At 42.8% G+C, this 23,739-nt stretch overlaps 1 protein-coding gene across 4 annotated transcripts in view; it reads left to right on the top strand.

Moving 5' to 3' along the window:
- LOC135379003 (FH1/FH2 domain-containing protein 3-like) overlaps positions 1-23,739 on the top strand; it is a 246,977-nt gene that overhangs the window by 33,801 nt on the left and 189,437 nt on the right. The window contains exon 2 of one of the 4 annotated variants that reach the window (XR_010418668.1): positions 19,027-19,397. The exons of the other annotated variants lie outside the window; for them this stretch is intronic. The gene's annotated coding sequence lies outside the window, so the exon portion shown is untranslated. Of the gene's footprint in view, positions 1-19,026; positions 19,398-23,739 lie in introns of those variants that run through there. 4 annotated transcript variants of the gene reach the window in all.

Raw genomic sequence — 23,739 nt, forward strand, 5'->3', positions numbered from 1 at the left:
AATACTATTACAATCAAAATTACAAATTGTATTATAAAATGTCTGAGACGTGAGAACCATCAGTGCATTAGCGGGAAGTTCTGATAGTTGTATGTAATTAACTGTGAACAGCAGAGACACTGGAAGACTATGGGACACGAACACAAGATGAAATAAAATATATACTAATACAAAGAAGATATTCCACTTCACCACATAGCACGCTTCTAGCCAACAATCAGAACAAAGAACGACACGAACACAAGAGGAAAATCAGAAGAAAAAATCAAACTCATCAGAAAATAGACATGTTAAAAATGAACTTCACCACATAGCACACTCCTAGCCAACAAACAGAACGACACGAACACAAGAGGAAATAAAATCTATACCACTTCAAAGAAGATATTCCACTTCACCACATAGCACACTCCTAGCCAACAAAGAACGACACGAACACAAGAGAAAATAAAATCTATGCCACTACAAAGAAGATATTCCACTTCACCACATAGCACACTCCTAGCCAACAAAGAACGACACGAACACAAGAGGAAAATCAGAAGAAAAAATCAAACTCATCAGAAAATAGACATGTTAAAAATGAACTTCACCACATAGCACGCTTCTAGCCAACAACCAGATCTAATGATATCTGACCTGCATGATTTGTTGAAGACGGATGCCGATAGATGTATGGAAGACCACGGAACACGAGCGACAAGAGGAAATAAAATCTATACCACTACAAAGAAGGTATTCTTAATCAATACGATTACAATCAAATTACAAATTGTATTATAAAAGTCTGAGACGTGAGAACCATCTTTGCAATAGCGTGAATATTTGTCATAACATTTTGAGCGCAATAGGGAATCTCAGTTTCATATTCCAACATTACTCAACTTTTAATTTCTTATTAAGTGAACAGAATAGACGTAAGGAAATAACGAGAAACAACACAATCATCAGCTACAATTAATAGAGAGCCAAACCTGCGCACCATCCAACACATAGAGAAATAATAGCTAATCAATCTATCAATGGCGAAATAGCACAGACCTAACGCTGAAGAACAGAGGAACACGCGGCGACACGTAAACATCAACAGAGGAAGATAATCTATCATTGAACCATCATCAAATCGATCAATATACAATTTTCATTCTAACAAACACTACGAACCTTGATGGAGGTATCCAAGACACAGGAAATATGCACGGTTTTCACTCTTTTCCTCAAAGCCGGGAGACTTTATGTCTATATCTATGTGACCTAGCACAGCGCATGCTTTACCACTCGAAGGGTTAGGGGCTATATTACTTTGTCCAGCAAACGGGGCGCTCTAGAGGTCAGATAAGAGAGTTCAAAGGCGATATAGTTTATTGTGCAGCGCAAATAGATGTCGATATCACTCGCTGGGGTCACTATCTTTTCGCATCCTTTCCCTGAAATGGAAATCTTTCGTCAAAGTGGTTGTCAAGTCGGCTAAGTTTGTAGAGATGCGATATTGTTATTGAAAATGTAGAGAAAGTCCAAATTATTAATTGGTAGCAACGATACTCAATCAAAAACGAGAAACAAATTTAATTACGTCAATTTTTGTAATATTTTGCAACAGAAATTTCTAATGAACCACACAGAAATATCAAATGTGAAATGCTACTCGGAGTTATCAGGCATTCCCATCTTAGAGGTACTTACTTATGTCAATCGAGTGAACAATTGAAACAAATACAAGACAATAATTATCTCGAGCGGTAAGTTCAGAACTCATAGAATATCAGTCGAGTGAATACTTGAAACAAAATCAAAACAATAATTCTCACGACAGGTGGAGATTATAGCATTCTAAATCAGATAATAAAATTTTAATCAATAAAAGAAACATAGATATGCTTTTAATTAAGTGTAGACGTGCACTTGAAAACAGAAGAGACAATTGCTCTAGTTTGAAAAGATGGACAGATTTTGTACTCGATACCATAAGTCATGGGAAGATGTGATAAAAAACTGCTTCGAAAAGGAGGAGGCGCGAAACGATTTCATTATCGCTGCATTTCAATACGTCCTAGACATGGTCGTATTCGGAGATATGGTACAAACTACAGAACTGAAGGTGCAAGAATTTATATGCCGAATCTGCAATACTTATAAAAATATCTGCACATCAACGTCTGAAGGGCCATTGGGATTGATGGCGGAGTTTTTGAGGTTTGCCAACGAAGAATTGAAATACACTAGACCAGATGTAATTGTAATCATTGCAATGGGCATTGCGTACATCAAGAAAGCAGTCGGATCAAATTATCATATACAAGCGGTCTATATCGCACGATTCATTACGGATTTGTTGAAATTACACATATCTGAGATGGAAAGTACATAAAATCTTATCATGTGATATATTCCACTACCACGGCAACGCAATTATTTTCTTCTACCAGTCTCTGCAACGATGTCGAATCAACAGAAGTTCAATATTGTCGTGCAAGGTCTTGTGTATTATCACCTGTTGAAACTCAACAAACATATCAATTGCGGCGGACCGCCGGACGATTTTCATCTAATACTCTCTTGTACGCCATTCAAGAACCTTCATACGCATCAATAAGATACTCTGCAAATTCATCGCGACAAAGTGCAAGTTGTTGAAGCAATACAAACAAGGCGACAACATAGCGCCTGCATTAATCAACGCTGGATTCAAGCGCCCAATAATCAGAATAAACTATTTAATGTCTTCGGAATTCATCAATGAAGACAACAAACGAAAACTTCAGAGTTTGAAATAGAATTGTAATTTATCGAAATAAACAAGTGTATAAGTGAAACAATAATTGTAATCTTTGTCATAATTAAAATGAATTCTTCGCATCACAATGAAAAACACTTTACATTTAGCATGGCTAGACTGAGAACAATGATCGCTAAGGAAACGAAATATTCCACAATTTGTGTAAGAATTCTCTATGGAATGAGACCTGATCACCAAATAGGTTTTACTCGACTACACTCTGTACAAATTCAACACCCGAAGGATAGAATTGCCGGAGAAGGATCGGTCATTGAAATTTAGAGATATGATACATCGGTCTATGATTACAAAAAAGGATCACTAATCTCATGTGAAAACTTATCATATTTCACGAATTAAATTCCACTGTGCATGTATATTTCTCAATCAGTTGCACTAGCCCAGACATAGTAAAAGAAGAAGAAAAGGCGTCTTTGACAAGCAACCGATTGGAGTGCGGAACAAATAAATAAATATTTTTGTCAACACAGTTGTCCATTTGTATGAGTAGGAAAAAGGAGCCGTCCAAGGCTTGCAGTGGGGGCCAAGATATGGCAAAACGGGAAGTAAGGCAAGATAACTGATTGCGGCTGGTCGTTCGCGACAACTTTTACAATCGCATTGGGGTTCACTGCCTGGGAGATAATACGAAGCCTTCGCGAAAAGCGAATCTATTATCAGATGCCACAATGCAAACGAAAGATTTTACGAGCACGACGTGCAGGCCAAGTCTACATTTCTAATCACGTAGTCTTCGTAACACACAGCACAGAAACGTATATGAAATAATTTCCAAGTGGCAATCAGATTTTGGGAGAAGCGGATCACACAACTGCCATCAGAAGTGCTTAACCAATATACAATGAAGATGAGCGTTATGCATAAACACAATGGAAGATATGTTATATTAATTATAATAACCAGACCAGCGCAGGTCACACATAAACGTAGATCGAATTCACAAAATATACTAGAGATTTCCCGTAACTATACAGAAAAAACTATCACATTATTTTAGTGTCATAGCATCTAGGCACTACAAATGGAAAGGCCATACTGTAATTTTATAAGTCTTTAGCTCATAACATTGTAAAACGCAAATTCCACACTAAAGATCATTTTCTTCTTTAAATTTTCAAAATCAAAACTGCAGGCTATTTCTTGCATTTTTCTAAAGATATAGATTAAAAAGTTGTGCATATACTCACACATACCATACAAGATATTTGATTGTGGATTAATTGCTAAAATTTATCGGTTCACATTCAGGAGAAGTGGTGACTACCAGACATCAGTAAGAGTTTAATCACAATTTGAACAAGTGTTGCGATTTATGATCAGTGTTATAGAACGTGTAATTTCACAATACGCAAGCTTTAGGTCGCTCACTTTGACGAGCACTCTTCGAAGAATTCATTTTAATTATGACAAAGATTACAATTATTGTTTCACTTATACACTTGTTTATTTCGATAAATTACAATCCTATTTCAAACTCTGAAGTTTTCGTTTGTTGTCTTCATTGATGAATTCCGAAGACATTAAATAGTTTATTCTGATTATTGGGCGCTTGAATCCAGCGTTGATTAATGCAGGCGCTATGTTGTCGCCGTGTTTGTATTGCTTCAACAACTTGCACTTTGTCGCGATGAATTTGCAGAGTCTCTTATTGATGCTTCCTTTCTTTGTATGAAGGTTCTTGAATGGCGTACAAGAGAGTATTAGATGAAAATCGTCCGGTGGTCCACCGCAATTGATATGTTTGTTGAGTTTCAACAGGTGATAATACATCAGACCTTGCACGACAATATTGAACTTCTGTTGATTCGACATCGTTGCAGAGACTGGTAGAAGGAAATAATTGCGTTGCCGTGGTAGTGGAATATATCACATGATAAGATTTTATGTACTTTCCATCTCAGATATGTGTAATTTCAACAAATCCGTAATGAATCGTGCGATATAGACCGCTTGTATATGATAATTTGATCCGACTGCTTTCTTGATGTACGCAATGCCCATTGCAATGATTACAATTACATCTGGTCTAGTGTATTTCAATTCTTCGTTGGCAAACCTCAAAAACTCCGCCATCAATCCCAATGGCCCTTCAGACGTTGATGTGCAGATATTTTTATAAGTATTGTAGATTCGGCATATAAATTCTTGCACCTTCAGTTCTGTAGTTTGTACCATATCTCCGAATACGACCATGTCTAGGACGTATTGAAATGCAGCGATAATGAAATCGTTTCGCGGCTCCTCCTTTTCGAAGCAGTTTTTTATCACATCTTCCCATGACTTATGGTATCGAGTACAAAATCTGTCCATCTTTTCAAAGTAGAGCAATTGTCTCTTCTGTTTTCAAGTGCACGTCTACACTTAATTAAAAGCATATCTATGTTTCTTTTATTGATTAAAATTTTATTATCTGATTTAGAATGCTATAATCTCCACCTGTCGTGAGAATTATTGTGTTGAGTTTGTTTCAAGTATTCACTATTCATTCAATTCTATTCAATTCAGATATTCTATCAGTTGTGAGCTTACTGCCTGAAATAATTATTGTCTTGTATTTGTTTCAATTGCTCGATTGACATAAGTAAGTACCTCTAAGATGGGAATGCCTGATAACTCTGAGTAGCATTTCACATTTGATATTTCTGTGTGGTTCATTAGAAATTTCTGTTGCAAAATATTACAAAAATTGACGTAATTAAATTTGTTTCTCGTTTTTGATTGAGTATCGTTGCTACCAATTAATAATTTGGACTTTCTCTACATTTTCAATAACAATATCGCATCTCTACAAACTTAGCCGACTTAGCCTTTGTGTGAATAAACATATACCCCCCCCCCCCCGACTTGACAACCACTTTGACGAAAGATTTCCATTTCAGGGAAAGGATGCGAAAAGATAGTGACCCCAGCGAGTGATATCGACATCTATTTGCGCTGCACAATAAACTATATCGCCTTTGAACTCTCTTATCTGACCTCTAGAGCGCCCCGTTTGCTGGACAAAGTAATATAGCCCCTAACCCTTTGAGTGATAAAGCATGTGCTGTGCTATGGTCACATAGATATAGACATAGATAAAGTCTCCCGGCTTTGAGGAAAAGAGTGAAAACCGTGCATATTTCCTATGTCTTGGATACCTCCATCAAGGTTCGTAGTGTTTGTTAGAATGAAAATTGTATATTGATCGATTTTATGATGGTTCAATGATAGATTATCTTCCTCTGTTGATGTTTACGTGTCGCCGCGTGTTCCTCTGTTCTTCAGCGTTAAGTCTGTGCTATTTCGCCATTGATAGATTGATTAGCTATTATTTCTCTATGTGTTGGATGGTGCGCAGGTTTGGCTCTCTATTAATTGTAGCTGATGATTGTGTTGTTTCTCGTTATTTCCTTACGTCTATTCTGTTCACTTAATAAGAAATTAAAAGTTGAGTAATGTTGGAATATGAAACTGAGATTCCCTATTGCGCTCGAAATGTTATGACAAATATTCACGCTATTGCAAAGATGGTTCTCACGTCTCAGATTTTTATAATACAATTTGTAATTTGATTGTAATCGTATTGATTAAGAATATCTTCTTTGTAGTGGTATAGATTTTATTTCCTCTTGTCGCTCGTGTTCCGTGATCTTCCATACATCTATCGGCATCCGTCTTCAACAAATCATGCAGGTCAGATATCATTAGATCTGGTTGTTGGCTAGAAGCGTGCTATGTGGTGAAGTTCATTTTTAACATGTCTATTTTCTGATGAGTTTGATTTTTTCTTCTGATTTTCCTCTTGTGTTCGTGTCGTTCTTTGTTGGCTAGGAGTGTGCTATGTGGTGAAGTGGAATATCTGCTTTGTAGTGGTATAGATTTTATTTTCTCTTGTGTTCGTGTCGTTCTTTGTTGGCTAGGAGTGTGCTATGTGGTGAAGTGGAATATCTTCTTTGTAGTGGTATAGATTTTATTTCCTCTTGTGTTCGTGTCGTTCTGTTTGTTGGCTAGGAGTGTGCTATGTGGTGAAGTTCATTTTTAACATGTCTATTTTCTGATGAGTTTGAGTTTTTCTTATGATTTTCCTCTTGTGTTCGTGTCGTTCTTTCTTGGCTAGGAGTGTGCTGTGTGGTGAAGTGGAATATCTTCTTAGTAGTGGTATAGATTTTATTTCGTCTTGTGTTCGTGTCGTTCTGTTTGTTGGCTAGGAGTGTTCTATGTGGTGAAGTTCATTTTTAACATATCTATTTTCTGATGAGTTTGATTTTTTCTTCTGATTTTCCTCTTGTGTTCGTGTCGTTCTTTGTTCTGATTGTTGGCTAGAAGCGTGCTATGTGGTGAAGTGGAATATCTTGTTTGTATTAGTATAGATTTTATTTCATCTTGTGTTCGTGTCCCATAGTCTTCCAGTGTCTCTGCTGTTCACAGTTAATTACATACAACTATCAGAACTTCCCGCTAATGCACTGATGGTTCTCACGTCTCAGACATTTTATAATACAATGTAATATTGTAATATTCTTTGTTACGTTTATTGTGTTCCTTCTATTTCAGATTTTTGGCTAAGTTTTTCCCATTCACGCAGAGTCATAACATAATTCCTAATGACTTTAATAAATATATTTTCACTTGTACATTTGTGTATGGCTATCCTTTGCATGTAAACTGCACACCTGTTGTAGCTGGAAAAATTACGAATCAAGTCGACTCAGGTTGAAAAATGGCGAAAGTCGGCGGCCCCAGCTGAAAAATGACGAAAGTCGGCGACCCAGGCTGAATGGTAAACGCACACGCAGCCCTCCGGCCACGCGACGCCCAAGTAGGAAAATTGTGAAAGAAGTCAGCCCAGGGTGAATGGTAAGCATGCACGCAGCCCTCCGGTCACGCTCCGCCCACCACAGCAGCCCTCCGGCCACGCGACGCCCAAGTAGGAAAATTGTGAAAGAAGTCAGCCCAGGGTGAATGGTAAGCATGCGCGCAGCCCTCCGGTCACGCTCCGCCCACCACAGCAACCCTCCACTCGAGCACCGCCCTGTTACAGGTGGTGAAGGTTTTTTTGGCTGGGTTTTTCTCCTTCACCTGATTGACATCACAATTCCCAGCACTATTGGCTTTAATAAATATATCTCAACTTGAATGACATTAATAAATATATTTTCACGTGTCCTTTTTGTGTGTGACCCTTCTTTGCATGTCTCTGCATTAAATCGCTCACCTGCTGTATCGGAAAAATATGTGAAGTCGGCCAAAGAAGTCTGCCCAGGCTGAAAAATACGCTACGATGAGCGCACGCGCAGCCCTCCCCCTCCAATAAGCGCGCGGACAACCCTCCCCACACGCGCCGCGCAGGGAAAAATACGCGCAGGGCTCAGGGGGTCCATGTTTCTAAGTGGACCGGGGCTGGGTTCTGCCCGCCCCTTTACTACTAATAGATACATATATAGTTTTGCAATACTGAATTTCGTGCAGTTTATGCGTGTTGCGAGTGAGTGAACATATGCACTCATAAAAATACAACTTCACCGCAACGCAAGCTCCTAGCCGACCATCAACTCGAATGATATCGCTATGTGCCCTGATTTGTTCAAAACGGTAGGCGTACGCCATTTTTGTGACACTTACGCTGTTCATAATTGTCACAAAAATGGCATACGCCTCCCGTTTTCAGCACATCGGCAGATAACGATATCATTCGAGATAATGGTTGGCCAGGAGCGTGCTATGCGGTGAAGTTCACTTCTAAAAGTATAGAGTCACAAGAAGTCCACAAAAAGTCTTCACACCATACGCGGGATGGTGTTGTTGACAGTGCACATAAAGTTAACAAAAATTGCACAGCTATTCTGTAGCCAAATGTCTACAGAAAGTTGAGGGCCATAAGTCAACAAGAAGTAAACATACGCTGTCAGCACGATGTTTACAGAAACTCTGAAGAGAGTTTGCTACTCATGTTGACTGGGGTCTGTCGAAAGTAAACGGAAACTAAACACCCATTTTCATAAGGGGCTGTTTAATGACTTTTGCCATCACATATTTCCGTTGTTTCGATGCAAAAAGCGAAATAGAAAATGTCAGACGATGAACGCACGAAATCCTGACCTAAAAACGATGTTAATTAAGTAAATTATATGTTTACTGCCATCTACAGATTTTTATAGAAATCGCCATACTTTTTAATAATTCATCTCCATACTTTTCCTCTCACGGGTGTGGCATCACTGACGGGCATCCGAATTGCCCGCCACTGGTCCGGCACATCCGCTCGTGGAACGACAGCGCGTGGAGCGGTCCTATTGGCTGCCGTCCAGCGGCCGCTTCCGCTCTTCGCCGATTTTTTCTGTCCACCGCTGTCGTCGAGAAATCGGTGAAGTTCCCATTGCTCGCGTCGGCTCACCGGAAAAACGGTGACGGTGGCCGTTTTTCCGTCGAGAATTCGTCGTATGCGGTTAGCGCTTAAAAGCAGTTTTAGCAGACCGTTTGTAAGGTTGTCATGCTTGTCGGTGCCAATTTGCAGTTATGTAAGACTCAGATTCTTATGCACTGGCAAGCCACGTTCAGGCAAGCCACGTTATGAACGATTTGCTAAAATGTTCTACCATGTTCACCCCATTCCACAATAAAGCGAATAGGACGCCCACAAAAATTTCAGAAGAATGGCGATTATCTGCGGGAAACATCACGGACTTTTGCGCGACTCTACTCTTGGTGGGTTGAAAGGAAACTTTGATATGACGTCCGTTGCTCCCTACCATCTTATCTCCACAGTTTGCGATTGCACCTTTCTTCGTTTTTCTCGTACTTATTTGAGCTGAGTTTACCCAACACTCCCAACATAAGGAGAAGGCCCGTGCCCTACGTCACACAGGAAGGCCCGCTGTTACTATTGCGGATGCTGCTATGAGGTAAATGAATCAGCGAACGAGAAGAAAGCTCGAAGCAGATCGCAAAGTATAGGAAAGGCCTCCATAGGTGACGTAAGCGCGCAGTCCGACGCTATCTAGGAGCTGTTGGTTTACCAATCACTTTTTGTGTCGAACGTGGCTCTGCTGCTACCTATATAGATGTTCTGGAAAGAAGCACTCTTCCGCTTGTTTGTTTGTTTATTTTCATTTTTCTAGTGAAGGGCGTTGGTAGCCGACAAGCCTTCTTGATGGTGTCGGGAAGTGACTGTAACACGCAAAATTTGGGATTAAGCATTGAAAGGTCCTCATGATAAGGCCGAGAACAAACTGAAGTGTATGATACAGTGATAAAGGAGTAACAAGGTACAAGTAACAAAGTAACAAAGTGAAGTGCAGTTACTGAATTCGTCTTAGTAACCTATGGAGTATTTTTTGTTCGTGATAATGTAAGGTAATTTCTGAGGTTTTCCTCCGACGCTGTCACATATACACCGGCACAGTCCCCTTAGAAGTCGCCCCAGGACACACATTTCTCATCGTCGACGGCATCCCCATTTCCCACAGAGAGAACAAAAATGTATATTGACCAGCCTTACGAGTGCCGGTCATTCCGTTCCACACGCTACGAGCAGCAGCCCAAAATTATAAGCAGCAGTACAGCAAAGAAAGGATTAACAACAGTTATCAGAACTGATTATCACGTTTTTCATTCTGCGTTAGGCAATTGCTGCTGATAGCCAGGCTCCACGCGCGATCTCTGATGTTCCCTTTCTCGTCTGCCCACGCCTCTTTTCATTTTCCTTCTTCCTCACCTCATACTTTTCTTTCAAGTTGGCTTTCCTACATGTTCTTCTGCTATCAGGCAGAACCTGCATCAAAGGAGGTGTCCCAAAATTCTGGTCATGTATAGGATAAAGATAAGCTGTATCATACTTGAGCACAGTAGCCTGCACTTCAGAATTATTTGTAAGAATGTGATATACCGTACTGCACGTAATACCCGTTACCTGTGTGGGAAAATTAATTTGTTGATAAAAACTGAAGGATGGTAATATAATACCCTGCGAATAGCTGCCCACTCTATCGCACACTCTAACTTAAGCCGAAATTTGGATGTCGACATATCTGTTTCGCCAATTAAGTTTTACGGATCCCTTAGGGCGTTCTGGCCACGAACCCTTCTCGCACAGGTTTCAGTGCAGGGACCTCCAAGAATTTCAGCCAAGTCAGCATTTTGAATTCGCATTGAATTTTATAATTATCAGCGTATAAGTGATGGTCTCAGAGGGGGATAACCCCCTCTGACCCTCCCACCTCCACCACCACCGCCACCAATTTGTGTGTGGGTATCACACACAAATAATTGGTCCCGGGGGTAAGACGTGGAACCACATGCTGTAGCAACGCGTCTTACAAAGAATGGTTAGTAGCACACAGAGAAGCAGTATTGGTATACTGAAGTCAAGTGGAACCCGTTCATACACAACCCTATGCCGGGGCCATGATGGGCCTTCTCGCACCTCGAAAGATTTGCAGTTAGGGGTTCCTATCATGCGCACCAAGATCATAATGATAAGTACTTTCGAGATCATTATGCTGGTACCAATTCGGTTGTGCAATGATAAAAAAATAATATGATCGCATTGGCCTTTCTCATTGTTTATAGTGAAACGACAATTCACCGATTCAGAGAACGGCGTCGCCTCTTCGGTTTTTTAAAAATTGATTTGCGTTTCATAGGACATGTGTCTGTCACTATAAGATTGTGGCGGCCCTTGGAAGACGATGAAGAGGTGCCTCTGCTGCCACGCGCTACTGCGCTGGTACAAGTTCTATCGGCACCGTCCTAGCGTGAGGCCACGCACATCTGGCCGCTGGGACATTCCATCGTCGCCGGTCAGGACTCATGTAGAGGAAGACCATCGTCCTCTACATTTGGTGGCCCGAACAACGAACACCACGTTCGGCGTAATTCGGCTTCCTACCATCTAAAATTTCACAACGACGGCTGTTGTCGGGCAGCAAGATCCGCTCTCTTGCTGCAGACAGCAGACAATGGCGCTAGGGCCCGCCTATCGTGAGTCACCGAGCACGTCTCTCCGACGGAGCTCGTAATCGGAGGCTACGTTCGCTTCTTCTGACCCGGCACTCCTCGGCTTGAACGCCCCAACGGGTCGCGGTACCCCGTGGTCCCTCACCCTTCTCCAGGTCTCCACGTACTTCGCGATGGCACCCCCGGTCATCACCAGCGACCATCCAATGAGCAACACGCTCCACTACCAGTATCGGTAAGTCGCTGTTCTTCCGCCCTGACGCCGTACATGCGTCAGCTCGGCAACGCTTTCCGAAAGACGCTCGCGGAAATGTCTCACGCCGCCCCCATCATCCTGCTTCCACTTGACACGACGCAAGCTGATCACTAGGGCAGCTTCACGTCGCCCAGCGCACTACATCTACCCTCCGCAAGAACGTTCTACAACGAATGTCCAGGTCCGCTATCTTGCCGCGCCTGCTTCCGCGAACTCAAGCAGTATGCAGACCTTTCCCACGTCCACGTGACATCATCATTCCTGACGTCTTAGTATTGACGCGAACCTCAACCATTGAAACCGCAAGCGCAGCTCCCCGTCTAAAGGGGGGGGTGAGTGATGTGGCGGCCCGTGGAAGACGATGAAGACGTGCCTCTGCTGCCACGCGCTACGGCGCTGGCACGACAGTTCTATCGGCACCGTCCTAGCGTGAGGCCACGCATATCTGCCCGCTGGGACATTCCATAATCGTCTGTCAGGACTCATGTAGAGGAAGACCATCGTCCTCTACAAGATCTATATTGTCTGCAATTGAGATCACAGTAGTGATGTAGAGGTGCTACCGCGTTGTAAGAATTTTCCTCGCAAGGATTTTTCCTCGGCGGTCCGATTAGAAAGGGCAGAGTTGCTGAAGTACGCCAAGGTAAGCGAAGAGCCCTACCGACTGTGCAATGATAAGATTTACATTCGTGATAAATAATTCATTTATGATACGCAGTTGAAGGGCGTTAAGCAGGTTCCACGTACACCTCGCTCTGAAAAAAAAAATGTTTCCACGTCTAACTTAACGCTTATCTGTTTAAACGCTCGCGGTGCTTTTAACAAAAATATAGAGATTGAAAGTGTCTTGTTTGAACATAATCCTGATGAGTTAGCGATAACAGACACCTGGTTGAATCCAGAAATTCAGAGTGCTGGGATTTTTCCTGCCGGCTACAATGTAATCAGGAAGGATAGAATATCTCGGGGGGGGGGGGGGGGTAGGGGGGGTTGCGATATTAATAAATAAAGATTTCCAGTTTATTGCATTACCACATGCAGATTTTGAATGCGTGTGGTGCAAACTCTTTACAGACAATGGGACTGTGACGATAGGGGTTGTATATAGGCCCCTGGTGCTGATGTAGCGGTAATGAAGGGATTGTCTGACTATACGAGGGGTGTTCAAGTCAAACCGGGACCTTTCATTTTTCGCAAAGGTAAAATTAACGCACAGGCAAGACATTAGTTCAATTTTTCAACGTAATCTCCAGCTGTACTAATGCATTTGTCCCAGCGTTTCACGAGGGCTTCGATGCTAGCAGCGTAGAAATCCCTACCGGCGCGTAGCAGCCGTGATCGGACCGCATTTTTGACCTCGTCGTCGCAGCTGAAGTGGCCCCCAAGGAACGCCTTAAGTGGCCCGGAGTGATGGAAATCGCTGGCGGCGAGGTCTGGACTGTAAGAAGGATGTGGCAGCCACTCCCTCAGCAACAACTTAGCAGGTGCGTGTCGTGAGATGCGCGGTATGCCGGCGTGCATTGGCCTATAGGAGGTGGACTCCCTTGGTGATGAGACCCGGCCGCTTCTGCATCAGCGCCTTGTGCACATCCCTGAGAACCTGGCAGTAATGTGAACTATTGATGGCGGTACCATGGGTAGAAAATCAACATGAACAACGCCAGCCTTGTCCCAGAAAATCATGGCCATGACCTTACCCGCAGACTGTGTGCTTCGGAACTTCTAGGGAGCTGGCGAACCCGGATGCTTCCACGGTTTTGATGCGCGTTTAGACTCAGGAGTGAAATGCTGCACCCGCGTTTCATCGCACATGGTAATCCGATCAAGGTACGGCCGTCCTTCAGTGTCGAAACGGTACCTTAGCTCTTGGCAGATTTCCTGCCTTCTCTGCCGGCCAAACACGGACATCTGCCTCGGGACCCAACGGGCACTAGCTTTCCGAAACCGGAGGTTATGGATAATAGGGTTTAACATTCCCACAGAAAGGTCCGAGTTCGAGACATGTTATCCGTCAGTCCTTGAGGATCAGGCGCTCCACAAGTTTGATGTTCTCAGGAACTCTGACACTGGTCTTCGAGCCGCCCCGCCCGGGATCGTGTTATATTGATGTACGGCCGCCTCGGAACCGTTTGCATAGAGCCCTGCGCGGATGAGATTTTCGGCATCCGCATCCGATCCGCATCCGCACACACGTTATCCGCGTCCGATCTGCATCCGCAACATACACTACAGATTACATGATTATGGATCTGCGGGAAGGTGTAGAGCGTGTTGGTTGGGACATAACATGATTACGAACGCGGAGGGACAGGGACAAACACACACGGAGGGGTTCAACGTTCAACGCGTTCAACGTTGACCACCACCGTGTGTGTTTGTCCCTGTCCCTCCGCGTTCTTAATCATGTTCTATCGGATCTCAGTTGGTTGGATGAGATCGCATCACAACTTTTCTTTGGCGGTACAACGTAACACCAGATCTTGAGTGGTGATTCCACTAGGAACCTCGCTAGGGCCTGATTGTAAAACTGAAATTTCCTATCACGTATTCTGCTTCTCTGTTCTATCCTAAGGTCAGTAACCCGTTGGGAGTTACGGTGCGGCTGTTTTGTAATCCTATTAAGATGGCGTTTCAAATTATTTATTTTACGATCAATCCGTGGGTTTTTCCTTTGCGTTGCGACCTGCCTCTTTCTAATTGGAACAAATGTCTGAGCAGAATGTTGTACAGTATTGAGAAAGAGTGACCAGACCTCATTAGAATCACCGCTTACTGACGCGTCGCGAAAACGATCAAATTCGTGTGCCAAATGATCCGGAATACCGACATCATCCGCATTTGCAAAATTGTGGGTTGTGGTAAACCGCTTAATGGTTGTGCGAGCAGAGACTAAATCGAAAGTTAGTCGTACAATAGAATGATCAGAAATGCCATAAAAAATATTGCGAGGAGAAACATTTAAAGTCTGACTCACAAACACCAAATCAGTTACGATGCATTTGTGGAAGTAAACCTAGTAGGTTTATATACTGTCTTAATAAGTTGAACTCAAAACATCGTATCACAGAGAAGTTCAGCGCTAGCACCTTTATGACATAAAGACACATCATACTATTCCAGTCCACACCATCGAGATTAAAATCACCGCACATAACCATCTTTTGCGTTGTTTTAGCAAACTTGCTTATATGGTCAGACAATCCCTTAATCACCGCTACATCAGCACCAGGGGGCCTATATACAACCCCCATCGTCACAGTCCCTTTGTCTGTAAACAGTATGCACCATACGCTTTCCAAATCTGCAGAAGGTAATGCAATAAACTGGAAATCACCATTTAGTAGTATGGCAACACCTCCCCCCCCCCCGAGATATTCTATTATTCCTGATTACGCTGTAACTGCCAGCAAAAATCTCAGCACTCTCAATTTCTGGACTCAACTGGGTTTCAGCTATCGCTACTCCATCAGGATTATGTTCAAACTAGACACTTCCAATCTCTATCTTTTTGTTAACAACACTGCGAGCGTTTAAACAGATAAGCGTTAAAGGGACGGTCTTAGCCAAACTTAGCCAAAACTAGCTACACGAGTACTGTACACATACGACCGTCAAAGTTCCATTCTGAATAACCAAGTCGTTTTCGAGGAATTTGTCGAAACATGGCGTAATAGGCAGACGACGGAACCTGCACTTCTGTCATGCATACGTCACGTATGACGTCGCCTTGCGGGAACGTCGTCCTTGTCATGGTAATTGTAAGTTGGAGAAGCACCTTGGGTAGAGTTACCCCTTTGCTCTCGAAATGGGGACACTCAGTCATATACCTCCGCCAGCGGTGCATGTAGTCCGAGCATTGACTGTGCGGTCTCTGATAATGTGGCGCATAATCGAATACGTGGAAGCTAAGTCACGTGTTTTCTTTCCGCGAGTATTCAATGCGTTTTTTAAATAAACACGCACCCCTTCTCCATGTACGTCCTCAGCCACACTTCATTTCGAAGCATGATCAGTGTTCCCTAGTCTCGGGGTTTTTACATTACGCACCATCTTCACCAGTTCGCTTGCTTCATAGCCATTTTTTCATTGTCATGATCAGTGTGCAATGGTGAGTGTGATGGAATCGCACGTAATATATTTTTGGTCGGAGCTGATGGCCAGCGACTTCAGATTTGTGATTGTGGGTGGGGTTGTCCTACGACTTTTAACTTGTCTCTGAGGATTAACGTAGTTGTTCTAAACCGCTATGCTTGCACTTCTTAGAATGTGCGTTTTACACCTGAGAACAGAAAGAAAATGTACGAGAGCTGCCGCGGTGCCCAGCAACTTCTGAAAGTTGCCCCCCCCCCCCCCCATTTTATACGAGGAGCTGGGCTTGCAGTTGAGTGGTTGAGGTTCGCGTCAATACTAAGACAGGAGGAATGATGATGTCACGTGGACGTGGGAAAGCTTTGCATACTGCTTGAGTTCGCGGAAGCAGGCGCGGCAGGATAGCGGACGTGGACATTCGTTGTAGAACGTTGTTGCGGACGGTAGATGTAGTGCGCTGGGCGACGTGCTGCTGCGCTAGTGATCAGCTTGCGTCGTGTCAAGTGGAAGCAGGACGATGGGGGCAGTGTGAGACATTTTCCCGAGCGTCTTCCGGAAAGCGTTGCCGAGCTGACGCATATGCGGCGTCAGGGCGTAAGAACAGCGACTTACCGATACCGGAAGAGGAGCGTGTTGCTAACTGGACGGTCGCTGGTGATGTCCGCAGGGTGCCATAGGAAAGTACGTCGAGGCCTTGAGAAGTTTGCGGGACCACGGTGTACCTCGACCGGTACCGGGAGTTGATGCCGGAGAGTGCCGGGTCAGAAGAAGCGAGCGTAGCCTCCTATTACGAGCCCCGTTGGAGAGAAGTGCTCGGTGACTCACGATAGGCGGGCCCTAGGTCTTGAGCAGGTGAGCGGATGTTGCTGCCCGACAACAGCCGTCGTTGTGAAATTTTAGATGGTAGGAAGCCGAATTACGCCGAACATGGTGTTCGTTGTCCGGGTCACCAAATGTAGAGGACGAGGGTCTTCCTCTACATGAGTCCTGACCGGGGATGATGGAATGTCCCAGCGTCCAGATGGGCGTGGCCTCACGCAAGGACGGTGCCGATAAAACTTGTACCAGCGCAGTGGCGTGTGGCAGCAGAGGCACCTCTTCATCGTCTTCCATGGGCCGCCACAATCTTATAGTGAGAGACACATGTCCTATGAAACGCAAATCAATTTAAAAAAACAAACAAAGAGGCGACGCCGTTCTCTGAATCGGTGAATTGTCGTTTCACTATAAACAATGAGAAAGGCCAATGCGATCATATTATTTTTTTATCATTGCACAACCGAATTGGTACCAGCATAATGACCTCGAAAGTACTTCTCATTATGATCTTAGTGCACATGATAGGAGCCACTAACTGCAAATCTTTCGAGGTGCGAGAAGGCTTATCATGGCCCCGGCATAGGGTTGTGTATGAATGGGTTCCACTTGAGTTCAGTATACCAATACTGCTTCTCTCTGTGCTACTAACCATTCTTTGTAAGACGCGTTGCTACAGCATGTGGTTCCACGTCTTACCCCCGGGACCAATTATTTGTGTGTGATACCCACACACAAATTGGTGGCGGTGGAGATGGAGGTGGGAGGGTCAGTGGGGGTTATCCCCCTCTGAGACCATCACTTGTACACTAATAATTATAAAATTCAAAGCGAATTCAGAATGCAGACTTGGCCGAATTTCTTGGAGGCCCCTGCACTGAAACCTGTGCGAAAGGGGTTCGTGGTGTCTGTCAGAACGCCCGAAGAGAACCTCTCAAACATACCTGACATCCAAGTTTTGTCTGAAAGAAAAAACGATTAGAGTGGGCGATTTTATTTCGATACAACATCAGCAGACAGCTATTTGCAGGGTATTACGTCACCATCTTTCGGTTTTCATCACCAAATTAATGTTCCCACATAGATAACGGGTATTACATGCAGAACGGTATATCTTACAAATACAAAGAATTCTGAAGTGCAGGCTGTTGTGCTCAAGTACGATACAGCTTATTTTTATCCAGCTATATTTGTTACGATCTTTCAGACAACACCATCACGAAAAACAACCAATATTCTAAGACAACCTCTATTTTGGACAAGCAGCATTGGTATAAAAAAATACAGAAATGGAATTATATCTATGCTAACCGTCATCGAAGCTACAGAAATAGGGAAAGCTGCAGAAATACAGAAATATCCTTACAAGAAATTTAATGATTTTTTGTTGAAAGGTCAATGACTTTGACACCAGGCTCATCAGAATTTCTGATGAATTTTGTGAAAATTTCTGATGAATTTATGTTTAAAATTGACCGATCTTTCTCGATGCATACTTGATGAGCTTCTCACGGTTTATGATCCCTTTCGGGTAAGTTTTCAATTATTTCCCAAGTAATAAATTTCCTAATTACTATATAATAGCTTCCTGATTAGTCTACATGAGTGAACCACTGCACGGTCGTACCGAGGCCGGGCAGAAAAAGTGCTAGCTGGCGATTTTCTGTCGCTCCGAAAGCGCCGTATGAACATGTGAGATTGCTTCGCTTTGACAAAGCGAACATGACTGCATGAGTGCAGCAGAAAATGCTGCCACGAAATGGCCACCCGAAATAACCATAAGCTGAGGACTAGACTCCCTGGAACTAAAAGTACCGCATCGTCAGATGCACGTGATGCTGTACTGCAGCCATACTTGGTACACTGGCGCAGCCGGAAATAGAAAACGATTGTTGTAATTTCCTCGTTATCGGCACCAGCGAGCGCACTCTAGTGGATCAACACCTGCGGCTATGCGGCTGCAATCTCACTTTTTCGAACATGTCAGGTAGATGTTTCCCTGTTTCACCAGTCACACTTTCGTGCAGAAAGAATCATCCTTGCACGTGTCTGGGATTGATTGATTGATTTGAAGGAGAAAAAAATGGAGTAATGAGGAGCAATGTGTCCTCCTCATTTGTTTCTCACTTCCAAGGTCCCGGTGGAACCCTCGGTCAACACTCAACTCCCAACCGCGACGACAACATGACGGATGCGGATGACGAAATCCTCGAGAGCCTCGTGAAGACAGCGACGGCGAAGCCAGGCCAGAACGAACCGCGCTTGCGAAAGAAGGCACGTTACGGCGATCGAAAGTCTTGTGAGTTTCACTCTCTCTCTCTCTTTCTGATTCTCTCCTCCTTTTTAAGGGAAGGTGCGGCAATTAAAATGTATACAGTCAATCCTCGATTTATGAACACCCTCGGTTCCCTGAAAAATCGTTCATAAATCGAGGGATTCATAAATCGAAAATTCCGTTAAGTGAGTACTATCGAGCAAATGGAACAGTATTCCCGAGTTGAGATTGTGTTTATAATGCAATATACTGTGTAATTTTGCTTTCGACCATGCCTTCTGCTGTGTCAATCTTGGAAAGAAGAGATGTCACCTCATTCGCACTCGACTGGCCTCGGATTTCCTCCGGGATTTTTAACCTCCGTTTATTAATCTCCGGGTGACAGCGACCACCTTATTCATCAGTTGAGGTCAGGAACACTTGGTTGCCCCTTGTGCGACCCCAGAAGACCAGTTTGTTAAGATTTCGAGGGGTTAAGAACCGAGGGTGCGATACCTGGAAAACGATTTGTCTATTCAGGCGTCATTCATAAGACCACGGAATAATCCATTTGCAGGTTTCTGTTGACCTCGGAACGATCCGTTCGTAAATTGAGGTCAAAAACGCTGGGCAACTCCTAGCTGGTTCCCAGAAATTCCATTGATTATTCGAGTATCGAGGTTCATAAAACGAGGGAAAAATGCATGTCAAAAGTTTGGTTCCTCGAGCTAGTGTTCATAAAACGAGGGAATTCATAAATCGAGGGTTCATAAATCGAGGGTTGACTGTATCTGTAATGTAATGTAAAACGCAAAATGTAAATGCATAAAATGTAAAATGCAAGCAGTACATCTGTAGAGAAAACGGGACAAGGGGCATTTCAACTTTGGCTAACAGTAAGTGGGACAGGGGAGAAAACGAACAGGTTTATTGCACAGGGCAGGCCCTCAGTTAAGTTTTGACATAAAGGTATCATGAAATTTCAACATAATTAATTAATCAATCAATCAAGAGGCTCGTTAGATAGCATGCTTATGCCTATAACTTAACTATATGCTTATGCCTATAACTCGCTGTTAAAGCGATATTCAGAAACTGATTGTTTAATTGAGATACTGATGCTGAAATACGTATGCACACAAAATTTGGTTAAGTTTGAATTGTAAGCTTTGAACTGGTTAGCTTTAAATGGCCACATCCCCCTTAAAGGAGTTGAAACATTTTCATAGATTTGGTTGATTACATTTCACTGCATGATGGATGTATTGTATTGCATGCCAGAATACAGAGGAAAAAATAATTATTGTTCTACGTGTCGTACTTACTGTGGTTTTCAACTATTGAAAAAAATGTCATAAAAAATGTATGCGCAGCCATAGCTGTCTTGTGTCTGTGGTGCCAATCTTTGCTCCCCATGGTTCCCATCTGGTCCATTTGAAACCCTCGAATACCCTAGAATTTGAAAATGCTTTTTTCAAGGTCTAGAATAGTCTGCAATTTTCCACAGTCCTTGAAAACCTACGATTTTGCAACTTTTTCGTTTTCTCATAGAGCTATTTATGCAAATTCTGCTTTTCTGGGGTCAGAACTATTGTTTTCGAGCCACAGGATTTAGCACTCATCCTAATAAAAAAATCAGTAGGGGAAACCAGGAGTGCAAGAGATGAACCTGCTGTTTGTATTCAGAGGCAGACTCAGACCCTCTGTTTTTTGGGGGAGGGGTTTTTTTTTGGGAGGGGAGGGGGAGAGGATGTCCGCCTGGCCGTATAACTCCATTGCAAAAACGACGTCTATGCTGCTATCGTAGCTTTTTAAATAAAAATTCTGTAAAGGCTAAGAAAACACCCCGCATGTACCTTCACCACAAGTGAGCCCGTACACTTAGGCTCAGAGTTGTACACGTTACTCGAAAAAAGTAATTGATTACAGTTACTGTTACTGCTGCACAAAAAGTAATTCTTTACCATTACAAATTACTTCATCAAAAATGTAATACGTTACCGATTAAAAATGTAACGCGTTACTTTTCCCGTTACTTTTAAATTGTGGGCCATATCAAAGCCGACAAGCCTGCAGTGAATGCTACCATGCAGCTCTTGTTGCAAATTCTAATCTGAGACACCAACATACATCATAAGTGAAATTCACAAATACATTTGAAAGCAACATACAAAACACACGCACGCGTTTATTACATTTTTACAAAGAAGTTATTCTTAATCAAAACAACATAGTAATCTATCATTCAGAAAATCAGAAGAAAAAATCAAACTCATCAGAAAATAGACATGTTAAAAATGAACTTCACCACATAGCACGCTCCTAGCCAACAAAGAACGACACGAACACAAGAGGAAATAAAATCTATACCACTACGAAGAAGATATTCCTAATCAAAACAACACAGTAATCTATCATTCAGAAAATCAAACTCATCAGAAAATTAATATTCCTATACGTGAGAACCATCAATGCAATAGCGTGAATATCTGTCATAACATTTCGAGCGCAATAGGGAATCTCAGTTTCATATTCCAACATTACTCAACTTTTAATTTCTTATTAAGTGAATAGCATAGACGTAAGGAAATAACGAGAAACAACACAATCAACAGCTACAATTAATAGAGAGCCAAACCTGCACACCATCCAACACACAGAGAAATAATAGCTAATCAATCTATCAATGGCGAAGTAGCACAGACTTAACACTGAAGAACAGAGGAACACGTGGCGACACGTAAACAACAACAGAGGAAAATAATCTATCATTGAACCATCATAAAATCAACCAATATACAATTTTCATTCTAACAAACACTACGAACCTTAATGGAGGTATCCAAGACGTAGGAAATATGCAATGTTTTCACTCTTTTCCTCAAAGCCGGGAGACTTGATGTCTCTATCTATGTGACCATAGCACTGCGCACGCTTTATCGCTCAAAGGGTTGGGGGCTATATTCCTTCATACAGCAAACAGAACGCTCTCGAGGTCAGGTAAGAGAGAGTTCAAAGGCGATATATTTTATTGTGCAGCGCAAATATATGTCGATATCACTCGCGGGGGTCACTATCTTTTCGCATCCTTTCCCTGAAACGGAAATCTTTCGTCAAAGTGGTTGTCAAGTCGGCTAAGTTGGTAGAGATGCGATATTGTTATTGAAGATGTAGAGAAAGTCCAAATTATTAATTGGTAGCAACTAATTTAATTACGTCAATTTTTGTAATATCTTGCAACAGAAATTTCTAATGAACCACACAGAAATATCAAATGTGAAATGAAACTCAGAGTTATGAGGCATTCCCATCTTAGAGGTACTTACTTATGTCAATCGAGTGAACAATTGAAACAAATACAAGACAATAATTATTTCAGGCAGTAAGTTCACACCTCATAGAATATCAGTCGAGTGAATACTTGAAACAAAATCAAAACAATAATTCTCACGACAGGTGGAGATTATGGCATTCTAAACCAGATAATAAAATTTTAATCAATAAAAGAAACATAGATATGCATTTAATTAAGTGTAGACGAGCACTTGATAACAGAAGAAACATTTGCTCTACACTCTGAGAAAAAAGGGAGTCAAAAACACTCCTTTGTCGGGGCAAAAAGCTGTAACTCCCAGGTGCAAAATTTTAGGCTTCTGAGGAGTTACCTTAACTCCAGGACAAGAGGGAGTAAGGTTAAAAACCCACAGCGGAGTTCCGTTAACCCCCTGTTGCGGAGTATATTAAGCACCTCTGAGGGAGTTGAGCTAAACCCTGTCACAGAGTATAATAAACACCCCCCATGGTGTAGGGTTCAACCTGTGACAGAGTATACTGAACACCTCTGACAGAGTTGGGTTAATCCATATGCTGGAGTATGATGGACCCCTCCAATGGTGTTGGGTTAACCCTTGTCACAGAGTATATTAAACACCTCTGATGGACTCAGGTTAAACCATGTGATGGAGTACACTAAACACCTTCAATGGAGTTAGGCTAACTCCCATGGAAGAGCATACTAAAAGCCTGTGAGGGAGCTTATCAAACACTTGTGGGGGAGTATATGAAATGCCAGTGAGGGAGTATAGTAAGCTCTGATGATGGAGTTATGTTAACCCCGATAGTGGAGTCCAACTAACCCCCAATAGACGATATGCATAAATCCCAGGCGCCAGTGCGATGCAGTGTCTTGGGAGCCTGTTCATTCCCTGGCGCTTCCTTCTCCTTCCTGATGGCATCAGGTTCGGAATGAGGGAGAGAAGGATGGTGCCAAAGGAACGAACAGGCTCACAAGATGTACCGCATTGCACTGGCATCTGGGATTTATGCATATCGTCTATTACAGGGTGAAAATAAACCTCTAATGACGACTAGCTTCCTCAAATTCTTCCAGGACGCACAGCATGACCCTACAGTGCACTCAAAAGCACCACCGCAGTCTTTAATTTTGAAAGAACGTTCCCAAGCAGCACAAAGGACCGGGGCGAAGCCGGTCCAGCATCGGGAAAGAATCCTACAAAGTCGGGGGCATCCCACCAGCCGATACCGGTCCTTCCTCCAGTTTGCAACACCGGGATGATTAAGGACCGACATCGG

The sequence above is a fragment of the Ornithodoros turicata genome, chromosome 1 (assembly GCF_037126465.1).
Source record: "Ornithodoros turicata isolate Travis chromosome 1, ASM3712646v1, whole genome shotgun sequence".
NCBI lineage: Eukaryota > Metazoa > Arthropoda > Arachnida > Ixodida > Argasidae > Ornithodoros > Ornithodoros turicata.